A 13,512-nucleotide genomic window follows, 5' to 3' on the forward strand; every position below is an offset into this window, starting at 1 on the left:
AGCACACAGTGGTGACGGATGCGTCCCTCCTGGGATGGGGCGGCCACATGGGAAAAGCGGAGATCAGAGGCCTCTGATATCCGGTGGAGTCCCTGCTCCATATCAACCTTCTGGAGCTTCGGGCGATCCTTCTTGCTCGCAAGGCCTTTATTCCCTCTGTCAAGGGAAAAGTGGTGCAGATGTTCACAGACAACACCACCTCCATGTGGTATTGCAACAAACAAGGCGGGGTGGGGTCGTGGACCTTATGTCAGGAGGCTCTGCGCCTCTGGACGTGGCTGAAACGTCAGGGCATTTCCTTGACGGTTCAACACCTGGCAGGTTCCTTGAACGCCAGTGCAGACCAACTCAGCCGCCGGTGCATGATGGACCACGAATGGCGTCTTCACTCGGAGGTGGTGCAAGGTCTTTTTCAACAGTGTGGAGAGCCTTGGTTAGATTTATTCGCCACCGAAGAGAACGCGCAGTGTCAGCAGTTCTGCGTGTTGGGAATTTCCAAGGCGGCACTTGCTTGGCGACGCTTTGCGTCGCGAGTGGAGTTGCGGTCTATTGTGCGCCTTTCCGCCTATACCACTTCCACCCAGAGTGCTGAAGAAGATCAGGCGCGACCGGGCCCAAGTAATTCTTGTGGCCCCGGAGTGGGCTCAAAGAGTTTGTTATCCCGAGCTACTCAGGAGGATCTTCTGTCGCAGTAGCAGGGAACGGTCCTCCACCCGAACCTATCCAGCTTCCACCTACATGCGTGGAGAATGAGAAGCGACAGTAGATTCCATTTCACTTGCCTCCTGAAGTCTGTGATGTCATTCTGGCAGCCAGGGGTCACTCCACTAAATCTGTATACGCCTGCAGGTGGAACTAACTTGTGGCATGGTGCACAGCAAAGGCTTTGCACCCCCTTTCTGTCCTTTCAAAGGTCCTTTTGTTCCTTCTTTCTCTGGCCCGTCAGGGCTCTGCTCTGGACACTATCAAGGGCTACCTTTCTGCATTCTCGGCCTTTCTCAGACTCCCTGATCAGGCCTCTCTTTTCAAGTCCCCTGTTAATAGATTTCTCAAAGGCATTACTCACCTTTTCCCTCCTATTCCGTTTGTGATGCTGCAGTGGGACTTGAATCTGGTTCTTACTTATTTGATGTGCGCTCCCTTTGAGCCGCTTCACAACTGTCCTCTTCGTTTACTGACTTTGAAGACTGCTTTCCTGGTTGCCATCACCTCTGCTAGGCACGTGAGTGAGCTCCAGGATAATTCCTGTAAGCCTCCTTTTTTGTCTGTTCATCCGGACAAAGTTGTGCTTTGCACTCGTCCTTCCTTCTTGCCAAAAGTTGTCACTGTTTTTCACATTTGGCAAACTATCACCTTGCCCACTTTCTTTCCGCCTCCGCACCCTTCCAGAGAGGAAGAGAGGCTCCACTGTCTGGACCCAAAATGTGTGCTTTCATTTTACTTAATTTGCACACAACAGTTCTGGGTGGATGACCAGCTCTTTGTTGACTACGTGGGTGCCAAGAAAGGTCGGGCTGTAAACAAGCGGACTATCTCCCGCTGGGTCGTCTTGTGTATAAAAGCCTGTTATTCTCTGGCTAAAAGGGGATCTCCAGTAGGGTTGAGTGCCCATTCTTCCAGGGTGACAGAAGCTACTACTGCATTGGACCGTGGTGTCCCCCTGCAAGGCATCTGTCAGTCAGCCACGTGGGCCGCGTTGCACAGTTTTACTAAGCATTATTGCCTTGACAGTCAAATCCGGAGGGACTGCTTCTTTGGCCGTCTGTTCTCCGTGACTCTCTGGTGTGATCTTTGTTCGCAGACCCACCATCGGGGTTGGTATTGCTGAGGTATCTATTCTAAGGTAAGGAATCTATCACTAACGTGTCTCTTTCAGATGCACAAGTTACTTACTTGTGTAATGATATATCTGTAGGAGACATTATTTAGTGATGGATTCCTTACCGCCCCACCCATCCTCCCTGTTCTGCGAACTGATTTCTAGGATTACGGTCATCCCTTTCAGGGCCCTAGTTTCAATGCACCAGTGGTCAGTATCTTGCATGGCTCTACGTTCCTGTCGCGGAAAGTCGTGTATAGAACTGACATCAGCGCATGTGGGCGCATCTAAGTAGCTCCAGCGACGTCATCTCTGCGACTACTACGCCAGCGACGTACGCGGAGCCGTACGACGATGCCTACCGATGCGCAGGGGTACTGCTGACGAAAGTTTTTCCGGTTCCAGTCTGACGCCTGGGGATATTCTAAGGTAAGGAATCTATCATTAAGTAATGTCTCTAACTGATATATCGTTACACAAGTAAGTAACTTGTGTGTTAGGATTTGAATATATAACCAAATGCTGATGGATAAAGTCTTACTGTCTTGGGTAATATCTTCCCCATGCTTTTATTGCCTTATCATTTTTGTTACTGTGGTTCAGTCCACAATTTTACTAAAGCAGTTTTGTTGTAATGACATGGTTATGCTATTCCCATGGTTTAAATGTCTTGCAACTTTATTTACCTATGGCCTCTTCTTGGAGACTTTACTTGGTAGGGGATGTTTCTGCTCACCTACATTATTATACATTTCCAGTCTTTTTGCTTGTTCTGGAGCAGGTTGGTCTTGCTAGGAGAGTTTTCATGGGCTCAGTTCGCAGGCCCTCCTCTTGGGATTGTAAGACTTTGGTATTTGATTCTAAAGTACGGAATCTGCGGCCAGATGTTTCCATCAGATGACAAGTTACTTACCTTTGGTAACGCATTATATTGTAGAGAGAGGATCTAGCCGCAGATTCCTTAACGATTCTCCCTGCTCTGCGAATGGAGTCCTTTTGGTTCTCAATTATTTATTTTGGTCTTTCACATCGTGGAAAAAATAGAGAAAGAATCAAGTGATTATTGGATATAAGAGTTCCCCTTCATATCAAGTTTGTTAGGATATTCATTTACTGGGGGGGCGTGGTTTGGACGCCGAGAGAGATGGCGGCTCGGTGATTCTCTCTGCCCGTGCGTAGATCGAATAAGGGCGGAGGAACAGGCCTCGCCGCTTCTACAACGATACTAACAGTGGAATCATCAACCGGAATGTGAGGGGGATCTCGAGGTGCAGTTTGGAGGCTTTTTGAAGCAGGGAAGCAGTTTTACCGTCGCCTCGAGTGCTCCGTCTGTGGATCGTGAGGAGCAAGGCTGGGGACGAGACCGCGTGACTGCCAGTGTCGGGCGGCCGGCTTGGAAGTCACCCATCGGAACCGGATGGCATCGAAACTGACTGCGGACTGATGCGGTGACAAACCGGTATGTGGTGGGGAGCGCGAAGGTGCTGGTGCGGACGGACGGCGTAGCACGGAGAAGAGTCATTGACGCCTATCGCGCACGTAAGATGGCGGCACCAGTTTCCTAGTCGGTGGGTCCTCGTTGTTGCTGCGACGCCTGTGGGGCTTGACTGGTGATATGCTTCGCGTGTAATGGTGGTAATGTCGGCGCCTAGACGAGAATGTGGAGAGGGTGCTCTTCCCCAGGCAGAGCCAAGGGATCTCGGCCGATCCTGATACACCACTGGAAGTAAGGTTTGCTTTCCTGGATCGGCGACCTCAGAGCCTATATCTGGCAATGTGGAGCTGCGAAGGATTCTGACACTACGTTGCGAGGTTTTAATCTTGCCATCTGCTACCATATGATTTCACGTGACCATCCTATGCCTTCCCACACGGCTCCATCGTATGACTGCGCGGTCTAGCCTGGCACACATATGCTGTTTCTATGATGTGACTACATGACAATGTCGCCAGATGAAAGTGCGTGTTCCCGCACGGTAATCCACTAATCGCAGGGGTAGCGGTTGGAATAGGGCCAGGTGACACGTTTCAGTTATCACGTGTGGTAGAATTATTGGATTAATGTGCGTATCGCTGAATTGGCTATTACAACTCAACGGTGGTGACGGCGACCGCAAGAATCTCTGCAAGTAAAGGGTGGAGCACGTGAGGACTGTTGCGACCGACCACGGAATCTGTGCGACTGGCAACCATGGCTGACAGTAAAGACTCGGTGAAAAGCATGAAGAGACTTAAATCTGACCAGTCGAATCCAAGTTCACCCAGCAAGGGAGGCAAAAGTAATCCGGACCCGATGGACCTGATACTTAATAAGCTAGAAGAGGTTAGAGAGCTGGCAAAGGCGACCAAAGACGAGGTAGCGGCTATTAGGCAAGATAATCGCGAAACCAATGCAAGGCTGTTGGAAGCAGAATCGAGGATTAGCAGACTTGAGGACCTAGAGGTAAAATCATGTGCAGCCATCAAGCGCTTATGCATAACCACGGATCAAACAACGCGGAAAATGGCGGAGTTGGAAGATAGAAATAGATGGGGGAACCTACGTGTTTTTGGTCTGCCGGAAGGATCGGAGGATCAACATGGGAGCTGTGGAGCCTTCTTGGAGTCTTGGTTCACCCAGGCTACTAACTTGTCCTTTCGCCAACCTCTGGAGTTTGATAGGGCCCATAGGGTGCCAGGCAGAATAAGTAAGAATCAGAAAGGTCCTAGAGCAATTGTGTGTAAGCCACTACGATACCAGCATGTAGAGCAAATTCTTGACTTCATGCGGAAAAACAATCATATCTTGTGGAAATCGGACAAAATATATATCTCACAGGATTACAGTAAAGAGACAGTGGAAGTTAGGAAGGCATTCTTGGCTCTACGACCACTACTAAAGAAAAGAGGCTTCCAATATGGGTTCGTGGGTCCTGCAAAATATCGTGTGTTGGTCCACGGCTCCCCGCACCTGTTTTCAGATCCCTTGAAACTGAAACGCATGCTGGATGGCCCGGAAGATTTAGAAATGGAGACAAATACCTCAGTGGGTGCAGTTGAGCAGGCCTCGGCCTCAGGATATAAGTGAATGATCCCTGTTCTCTTTGACGCTCATGTCCTATGTGGGCTTTTGCTACTTCCTGTGGGGGGTTGCCAACAGCACGATTCTCCGCTTCCAGTCACTCTCCAATGATGGTTCTGTTGATTGAATGTAATTGTTTCTGATACCTGTTTGCATAGTATGTTTTCGTTAATGCCTTTCTTTCCAATGGGTGTCAGTTTCCTTGGCCCTGTTTGCTGTTGGTTATGCTCCACATGCCTCGCTTATGGTGGTATGATGGGATAGTTGGTAGCCTGTTGTTAACTGGGTTGCTGGTCTTAGGCTGGCTGTAGAGGTCTATGACGGATATTATATTAATGCAGTTTGTTTGATATTACAGTGGGTAGGAGCATACCCCAGATCGACTGTGTTAGTTCCTCTGTTCCATGTTGTTCTCTTTTCTGTACTGATTACGCACGGGGGAGATGCGATGCAATCTCTTTCCAGTCACCATGCCTACAACGTATAGTTGGGGAGGGTGGGGGGTTGAGGGGTTTTTGGGGAGGGTTCTGTGTTCTGTGTATTTTGCTTTTATGTCCTCTTGCTTGCATAATCTTCATCTCCTTCATGCTCGTGGGTGAGGGTGGTGACGGGTTCTATTACGGCTCTATCTGGGCTCTTGTTGTGAAATATGTAAGTATCAATATGATGATGCAACCTTGCGATGCCAATTAGCTCAACTAACTCTCCGTTGGGAGTCTGCAATGTGGACAAACTGAAGATACTGTCCTTTAACGTTAAAGGTCTGAACCAGCCTGTCAAGAGACAGAAGATTTTAGATTATGTTAAGAGATTAGGGGTGATATTGTTTTACTTCAGGAGACGAAGCTTGAGGCTAAGCAGTTTTACCACCTGAGAAATAAATTTCATAATGAGGTTGTGGGTGCTGAGGCTGTGAACAAAAAGAATGGGGTTCTGATTCTTGTTGCAAGGAAGTCTAAGGTAGAGATCTTATCCTCTGAAGCGAGTGTTGACGGTAGATGGGTCACGGCCAAAATGAGTAGGGATAATACAGAGTTTTATGTTACTAATATATATGCCCCCAACACTAGCGATTTGAATTTTTGGAACAAACACCTTGAAACTATTCCAGATAATGCGGTACACATATTAGCTGGAGACTTCAATCTTCCGATGGATGCAACCTTAGATAGAGACTCACGTTGTCCCTTCAAAACAAATAAATCACATAAAGCTTTTCTCAATTTGTGTCGTCGCTTCAACTTGGTGGATACATGGCGGCTCCAGAATCCCACTGGGAGAGATTATACTCTTTACTCTTCCCCACATGACTCGTACTCCCGGATTGATTTTATCCTCATAACTCAGAACGGCGTCCCTCGATTAGAGTCTACTACCATAGAACCTCGTGTTCTGTCTGATCACTCGTGCATTTCACTATCAATTGCTAATGTCAAACCATCTTCTCGTCCGACATCTTGGCGTTTGAATGATGAAATCCTAAATAGTGATAAGCACCGGTCCACAATACATGAGGCGATCTCTTCCTATCTTCAGATTAATAGAAAGGGGGACACGTCCGATCTCACTAGGTGGGAAGCCTTGAAAAGTACCATAAGGGGAGAGTGTATCAAGATTAGGTCAGCAAGGAACAAAAATTATAATGCGAAGTTGGAGGCCTTGGAGACCGAAATTATGACTCTAGAGAATAGACACTTAAAGGATAGGGATGATATGTCTCTTGCTGCGTTGGCGAATAAAAAATATGAATATAATAAAATAGTTAGCGAACGAGCGGGAGTCTGGCTTGATAAGGGTAGGCGGTTTAAGCTTTGTGAGTCTAATAAAGCAGGCAAGTCCTTAGCCTCGTACTTGAAGTTTAAGGTCCAGAAAAACTCTATTAATGTCATTAAGGATGCATTGGGATCCTCGCACTCAGACCCAGATAAAATAACGGAGGTGTTCAGAGTATTCTACGAAGACCTTTATGCAAAGAATAAAGCAGTGGAGGAATCTGGGATTAAGGAGTACTTAGATGAGTGCGATCTCCCACAGCTTTCTGTGGAGGACCAGGTCGGTCTTAATGGCCCAATTAATGCATTAGAAATAGAGACTGCAATTAAACATCTGAAAATAGGGAAAGCTCCAGGCCCTGATGGGTTTACGGCGAAATTTTATAAAACATTTCCCTCCCTTTTAGTCGAACCCCTCCTACATTTATTTCAAGATATTAATAAATCTGGTGAGGTCAGGGGTACATTGGCGGAAGCTATAATTGCTGTGCTTCCTAAGGATGGGAAGGACCCCTCGCTGCGGAAAAATTATAGGCCAATTTCGCTGATCAACATAGACTGCAAACTTCTGGCTATGATTCTCTCGGCTCGCCTCCAGAGGGTTCTTCCCAAGTTGATCCACCCTTCTCAGGCAGGCTTACTTAAAAATCGGTTGTCCAGTGACAATACAAGGATTTTGGCGCATGTATTAGAGAAAGCGAAACTCCTGGGCACGCCAACTGCAGCAATAACACTAGATGCTGAAAAAGCATTTGATAAGGTTGATTGGTCCTTCCTCCAAGCAGTCTTGTGTAAATTCAACCTGGGGGAATCATTTACAAGACTGGTAATGTCCCTATATTGCTGTCCTTCGGCAAGAGTGAGAGCGGGTGGATCTTTCTCCTCCCCCTTTTGTTTAAAGCAAGGTACGCGGCAGGGATGCCCCCTGTCACCCTCATTGTTCTTGTTAGCAATAGAACCGTTCTTATTTCATATAAGGAATGACCCCAAGATAGCTGGTATTCCGTTTGGAGATTGCACTGTTAAATTAACGGCATATGCAGATGACGTGCTTGTCATGTCAGAAAGAGCAGATGAGGCCATACCTGCACTCATGTCTGATATTGAGGAATTCTCCAGAGTATCTGGGTATAAACTCAATAAAGACAAGACGGAGGTTAAGCTACTGAACAATGTTGGGGATAAAGGGATCATTGGGGATTCCGGTCTTACATGGCAGCCTCGGTGCTTTAAATATTTGGGGCTAGACTTCGATAAAGATTTGATCTCTACGCTGAAAGTGAATGAAGAACTGACCCTTAAAAAGAGATCTACATTGCTGGAGGGTTGGTCTCCAAAGTTTCTCTCCTGGTGGGGTAGAGCGGAGACGCTCAAAATGATGTCAACTCCGCTGGTTAACTATCTGGCCAGCATGCTCCCTATGACGTTCTCGGATAATTTTATTAACAAGGTGGATCAGCTGTTTGGTAATTTTCTGTGGCAGGGCAAGAAAGCCAGAGTCTCACTGAAGAAGCTGCAATTAGCAAAAGATAAAGGCGGCCTTGGTCTCCCCTCGTTCAGGAACTATCAGACAGCGTATCTCTGCAAACAGGGTGCCCAGTGGTTGATAAAATCCCCAGCTTATACGCCACTATGGGTTAATATTGAGAAGTCACTGGTAGAACATGCGCCTCTGGAAGCCCTTCTTACGATGGACCTGTCACACCTACCACACTCCAAATATAATATGCTGAATACTAGAAGGGCATTGCTTAGACTCGACCAAACGCATAAAACAAAGTTGACATTCGCTAGGTCGTCGTTTATGTCCTTGTGGAGAAATGCCCATCTCAAATATAATGGTAATAGTCTAATCTGGGAGTCTTGGTCCAAGAGGGGCATTAATTTGGTGAGGGACTTATATGATGATACGGCTCCACTGCCGTTCTCGACCTTGCAACAGAGGTATGATCTTACCCCGATGGATTTTTATGACTTTCTAAGAATCAAAGCGATGCTGACCGCGCGTAATTTCTCTCCTTATACTCCATGGCTAATACTTCATATCCCTCGTCTTGTGCATGCTGGCCACTTCGTGTCGAGGGTGTATAAATTGTTATTGCCTTTGCCCACAGCAAAACATAAAAGGGCGGAATCAATATGGGAGGCTGAGCCAAATTCAACAGGCATAGCTTTTGACTGGGATATGATCCATAAGTTGGCCCTGACACACAAAGTCTCACCCATCCTATTTCAAACGAAATACATGCTGCTCAACAGGGCATATTGGACGCCTGACAAGCTTTTCAAATGTAAATTAAGGGAGTCTCCTGAGTGTTGGAATTGTCAATCAGGCTCTGGTGATCTTGCACACATGCTATTTACCTGTCCTTCATTAGGGGATTACTGGGGGAAAATATTTGACTGCATTTATCATGTATTCAAGATACGGCCTGTACAGGACTTTGTGTACGTTCTTTTGGGGGCGCTGGACCCACAAATACCGACAGTCCAAGATCGTCAGCTTTTGGACTTAATGTTAACAATGGCATGTAAAGTGGTTCTTTGCAAATGGAAAAATGCGAAGGAGGTGAACTTCAAAATCTGGCAGGAATGGTTATCCTTCCTAAGAGGCTCTAATAATCCGGCCCTGCAAGCTTCTACTGGAGCCCTTCCAACAGAAGGCTTTGGAAATCATTGGACGCCTCCTCCTTTCATTACGAGCCACCTTGAGATTTTGCTGGGGTTTGGTCCCTCTGTTCGGGGTTGGGAGTTGGGTTGTGATTAACTTCTTGAGCCCAGGGTCGCCGCACCCACACATTAGGCATTGTATATACACAGTTGTACCTGTATACTGATGATGCAAGCTGGAGTGGATTTGCTTTATTATTTATATAGCTATTGTTTCTATTGATTTCTGTATTGTAGTGTCGGACATAGACTGATTTGACCTTTTTGTACGGAAGAGTTACTGTACTGTCTTTGCTATTTCAATAAAAATTATTTGAAATAAAAAAAAAAAGGATATTCATTTACTGAATTATGGTTAGGAATTCGGTAATTATTTGACACACTAGTGTCTCTTGTTTTAGAACACTGTTCAATAGACCGTTGCTATATGTGGCTCCACGTTTCAAGTGTGGAAAAGAGTCTTGAAAGAAACTGACGTCAGCGTGTCGATGATGGAGTTATATAGACTCCGTTGACTTCACATCCGGTGGGCGACATCGATACGTAGTCGCGTGACCACCTCTGCTGGTAAAAATGGAAAACAATTCTGGATCCAGTCTTGTGCCTTTGGAGAATTCTAAAGTAGGGAATCTGCGGTTAGATACTGTCTCTACAAGATAATGCGTTACTGAATATAAGTAACTTGTTCGTTAGGTGTTTCTATTGTAGTTGGTACAAAAAAAAAATATCGAAATTATTTCATTTGTTAATCCTCCCTTTTTATATGAAATTCTTAGGACCACAACCTCCCCTCACCCCAAGTATAGTGATAACATTGTGGGATTTCAGTGAGTAAATACATTTTTTACATGAAATTTAGACACATTTCCAAAGAGAATGTCTTTAAGCTCTTAAATTCCAACGTAAATATCTAATATGACTTCAGTTGGTCTAACGGCAACTACTAAGGGCTTGTTCAGTGCTATATTGAATACTATGGTGGATAATGCACAACATTGTTTGGCACCTCTTTGCAAATTAAGAGTTCTGGTTATCAATACACTCATGTTTACCTAGCTTTTGTTTCATATTATATTGGTCTTTTATTATGACCTATGATATAGTTTTTATGCAAGAAACGGGAGAGTGTAAGGAAATTGTATTTGATGGATTTATGTGTTTTAGCCTGCCCGCTATTCCTTCTATATCAGGCAGAGTTAAGGGGGGTTTATCTGCCTGGCTTAAAGTGGAAATTGCTGGCATGATTGTTCATTTATCGCAGGGGGAGGCGCAGGCTTTCTGTCTTTCCTGGAAAGAAACTTTTAAACTGTACCTGGTACATTTTTATAATAATTTTACATCTAAAGGTAATTTCCAAGGGCTTTTTGGGCTGATTGATATGCTCGTAGAGAGAGAGGCCCGAGCGGATCGTCCTTTTAAGTTGTTGGTGGCAGGAGACTTTAATGCCAAACTGGGGATCTCATTACCTCTCTCCCTGACCACCTTTGAGGCAGTCGCCTCTGAGCGGGACCACAATGTGATGGACACGAGGGGACGGGTTCTATTTATCCTCTTATTAGAAAGAGGTATGGTAAATAAGGCACCCAAATTGACTGACCACTATATTCCCACCTTTACTGGACGTGGCACAGGAAGCACTATCAACTACGTATTTGTCTCCTGAAGTATGTTTTCTCTGATTAAGGACTGCGAGGTACTTATTCAGCCATATAGTGATCACAATCCTATCTCTGCCAAGATAGTGTTACCTTATAGGAAACAGAAGCCTAAGCCTGTATCCACCCTGGCACTATCCACTAAAGATGCTGGGCGTAGGGTGGTTTGGCGCACAGCAAACATGAATAGTATTATGTCACAGGTAATCCCGATTAGTTCTGCACTGGTGTTTAGTTGCAGTTGTTTCCCATGCGAGCCTTCTCGCATTTTACAAGGGTTTGCAACCCTGTTAGATAAAGTTAAACATCTATTTTCTAAACCTTTTTCCAGTCCCGTAATCGGGTTCACTCCTGGTTTGACAAGGCTTGTAGAGAGGTTCTACCTTACGAAGGGCTCTAAAACAAAATCCCAGAGACCAGACTATGATCAGGAAAAGCAGGAAGATGTATAAGCTTTCCTTAAAAGTAAGAAAGAAAGCTAGCATTGAAGGAGGAGAATTGGGACTTAGTGGTTGGCTCATGTCTCTTAAAAGATCCTCAGGCCTTTTGGAAGTCTGTACGGTCAGTTCTTTCTCCCATCCTACCAGCCGACAAAGTAACTGTCCACATAGCTCCTGAGTCTTGGGTGACTCATTACGCTGGCCTTTACTCCGTTGACTTTGCTGTAAAGGATGCCCCATCATTGTTGAATTTAACATGCCAAAACCTTGTTTTTCATGAAGAGGAAGTCCGGAAAGCAATTGTCAACAGTAAAGGTAAGAAGGCACCGGGCCCAGATGGAATTCCTTTTGATTTGTTTAAGGAAGACCCAGCATTCTGGTCCCCGGTACTTACTGCTGTATTTAACCCCTTGTGTGCAAGTTTATTTCCCGCGCTGTGCGAGAAAAATAAACAGTGGGCAGGATTACGACGGCTCCTGGCCGTCGTGCGCACACGCCCACCGTAATGCACGACGGCCGGGAACCGTCGTGCGCACACAAGGGGTTAATTCAGTTTGCAGTGAGGGTGTTCCAAAATCCTGGCGTACATATGTGATAGTGCCTGTTTTCAAAAAAGGTGATGTGCACCATCCCAGATGTTATCGACCAATATCTCTTTTGGACTCCTCGGCCAAAGTAATTGGGAGAGTTGTGCTAGACCGCCTCCTGGACTGGATAAATGCTAACCATATCCTAGCTCCAACCCAGTACGGGTTTAGGAAGGGCCCAGGTACGATCGAACAGTGCCTTAATCTGTACCTCATCCTGGCTAAATGTAAATATGCAATGGGCACCTCTAGTCTTCTAGCATTTATGGATTTGACCAGCGCTTTCAACTATGTCTCACGCTCTAAGCTGTGGGACATTTTAGTAAACATGGGTGTTGATGTGGATCTGGTCCCCTTCCTGAGGCTGCTCCATCACGATCTTTCTGCCTCAGTGAGGTAATTATGGCGAATGCTCAGAATAGTTTAGCATTAAGCGCGGGGTGCGCCAAGGATGTGTTCTCGCCCCAATCCTATTTCTCCTTCATACTAACGATTTGGAGAAAACTCTAGTTACGGTTGGGGCTGATTTGCCACAAGTTGAGAAAAAAGCTGTGCCAGCACTTCTTTATGCGGATGATGCAGTCCCATGACAAGGACTGTGATTGCCCAAAATAACTCCTCTCCAGGCTATGCCATTCTCATGAAGGACTTGGGGCTGGAGCCAAACTATACGACAACGTTTGTCATGATTTGTGGCCCCAAAAATACTAAGTCCTGTAGCCTGAATATAGAGGGTAAAAAGCTGGAAAGGGTTAGTTCCTTTCTGTACTTAGACCTGGATTTTGATGAGGGCTGTACATGGCATACCTGCATAAATAATAGAATAATAAGATTCACATGCGCAGTTGGCACTACTTATTCACTTGCTATGTCCATAGGTAAAAAGCCCATAGCCCCAATTTGAGAGATTTACAAGCGCAAATGTATTCCAATTTTAACATATGGTATGGGGATCTGGGGTTGCAGGGACGTTCTTGCTATGCAGCTGGAGGAGAATAGATTTTGCCGTAAAGTTTTAGGAGTGCCCCCTTCCTCGCTGCATTTTCCCCTCCATTTGGAGCTAGGTCTCGAGTATGTCCAAGATACCATAAATGCTGCACCTCTAGCTACCTGGTGTTCTATCTGGACAAATGAAGAGGCTGATTTTAATTGGGCAATTAATAGAGACTGTTTAAGCTGTACTCGTGGTCTTTGTATCCCCTGACCCCAATATATTAAAACCGGCCTTATGGAACTTGGTTACTCCTCTTTATTTGAGCACCCAGATCTAATTGGCAAAGGGGATTGACAGAGGGTTGTGGTGAGCTTTCGAAAACATAAAGAATCGTCTAGGGAACTGTCCGAAGTAGCCAAACCCACTGTCAGGGATTATTGCCTTATAAAAGTACCTCCCTATATTGCACCGTACTTACTATGTGTAAATAATGTGCGCGAAAGGAATTTGTTTACTAGTTTCAGAATGGGGTCGTTTCGGTGGTTGGTATGCTTTCCCTTGGGTCAGTATTCTT

At 45.7% G+C, this 13,512-nt stretch overlaps 1 protein-coding gene across 1 annotated transcript in view; it reads left to right on the forward strand.

Annotated features, from left to right (window-relative positions):
* Positions 1–13,512, forward strand: part of BIRC6 (baculoviral IAP repeat containing 6) — a 1,973,616-nt gene that overhangs the window by 1,263,781 nt on the left and 696,323 nt on the right. The window lies entirely within an intron of this gene.

The sequence above is a fragment of the Triturus cristatus genome, chromosome 6, assembly GCF_964204655.1.
Source record: "Triturus cristatus chromosome 6, aTriCri1.1, whole genome shotgun sequence".
In the NCBI taxonomy this organism is placed as follows: Eukaryota; Metazoa; Chordata; class Amphibia; order Caudata; family Salamandridae; genus Triturus; species Triturus cristatus.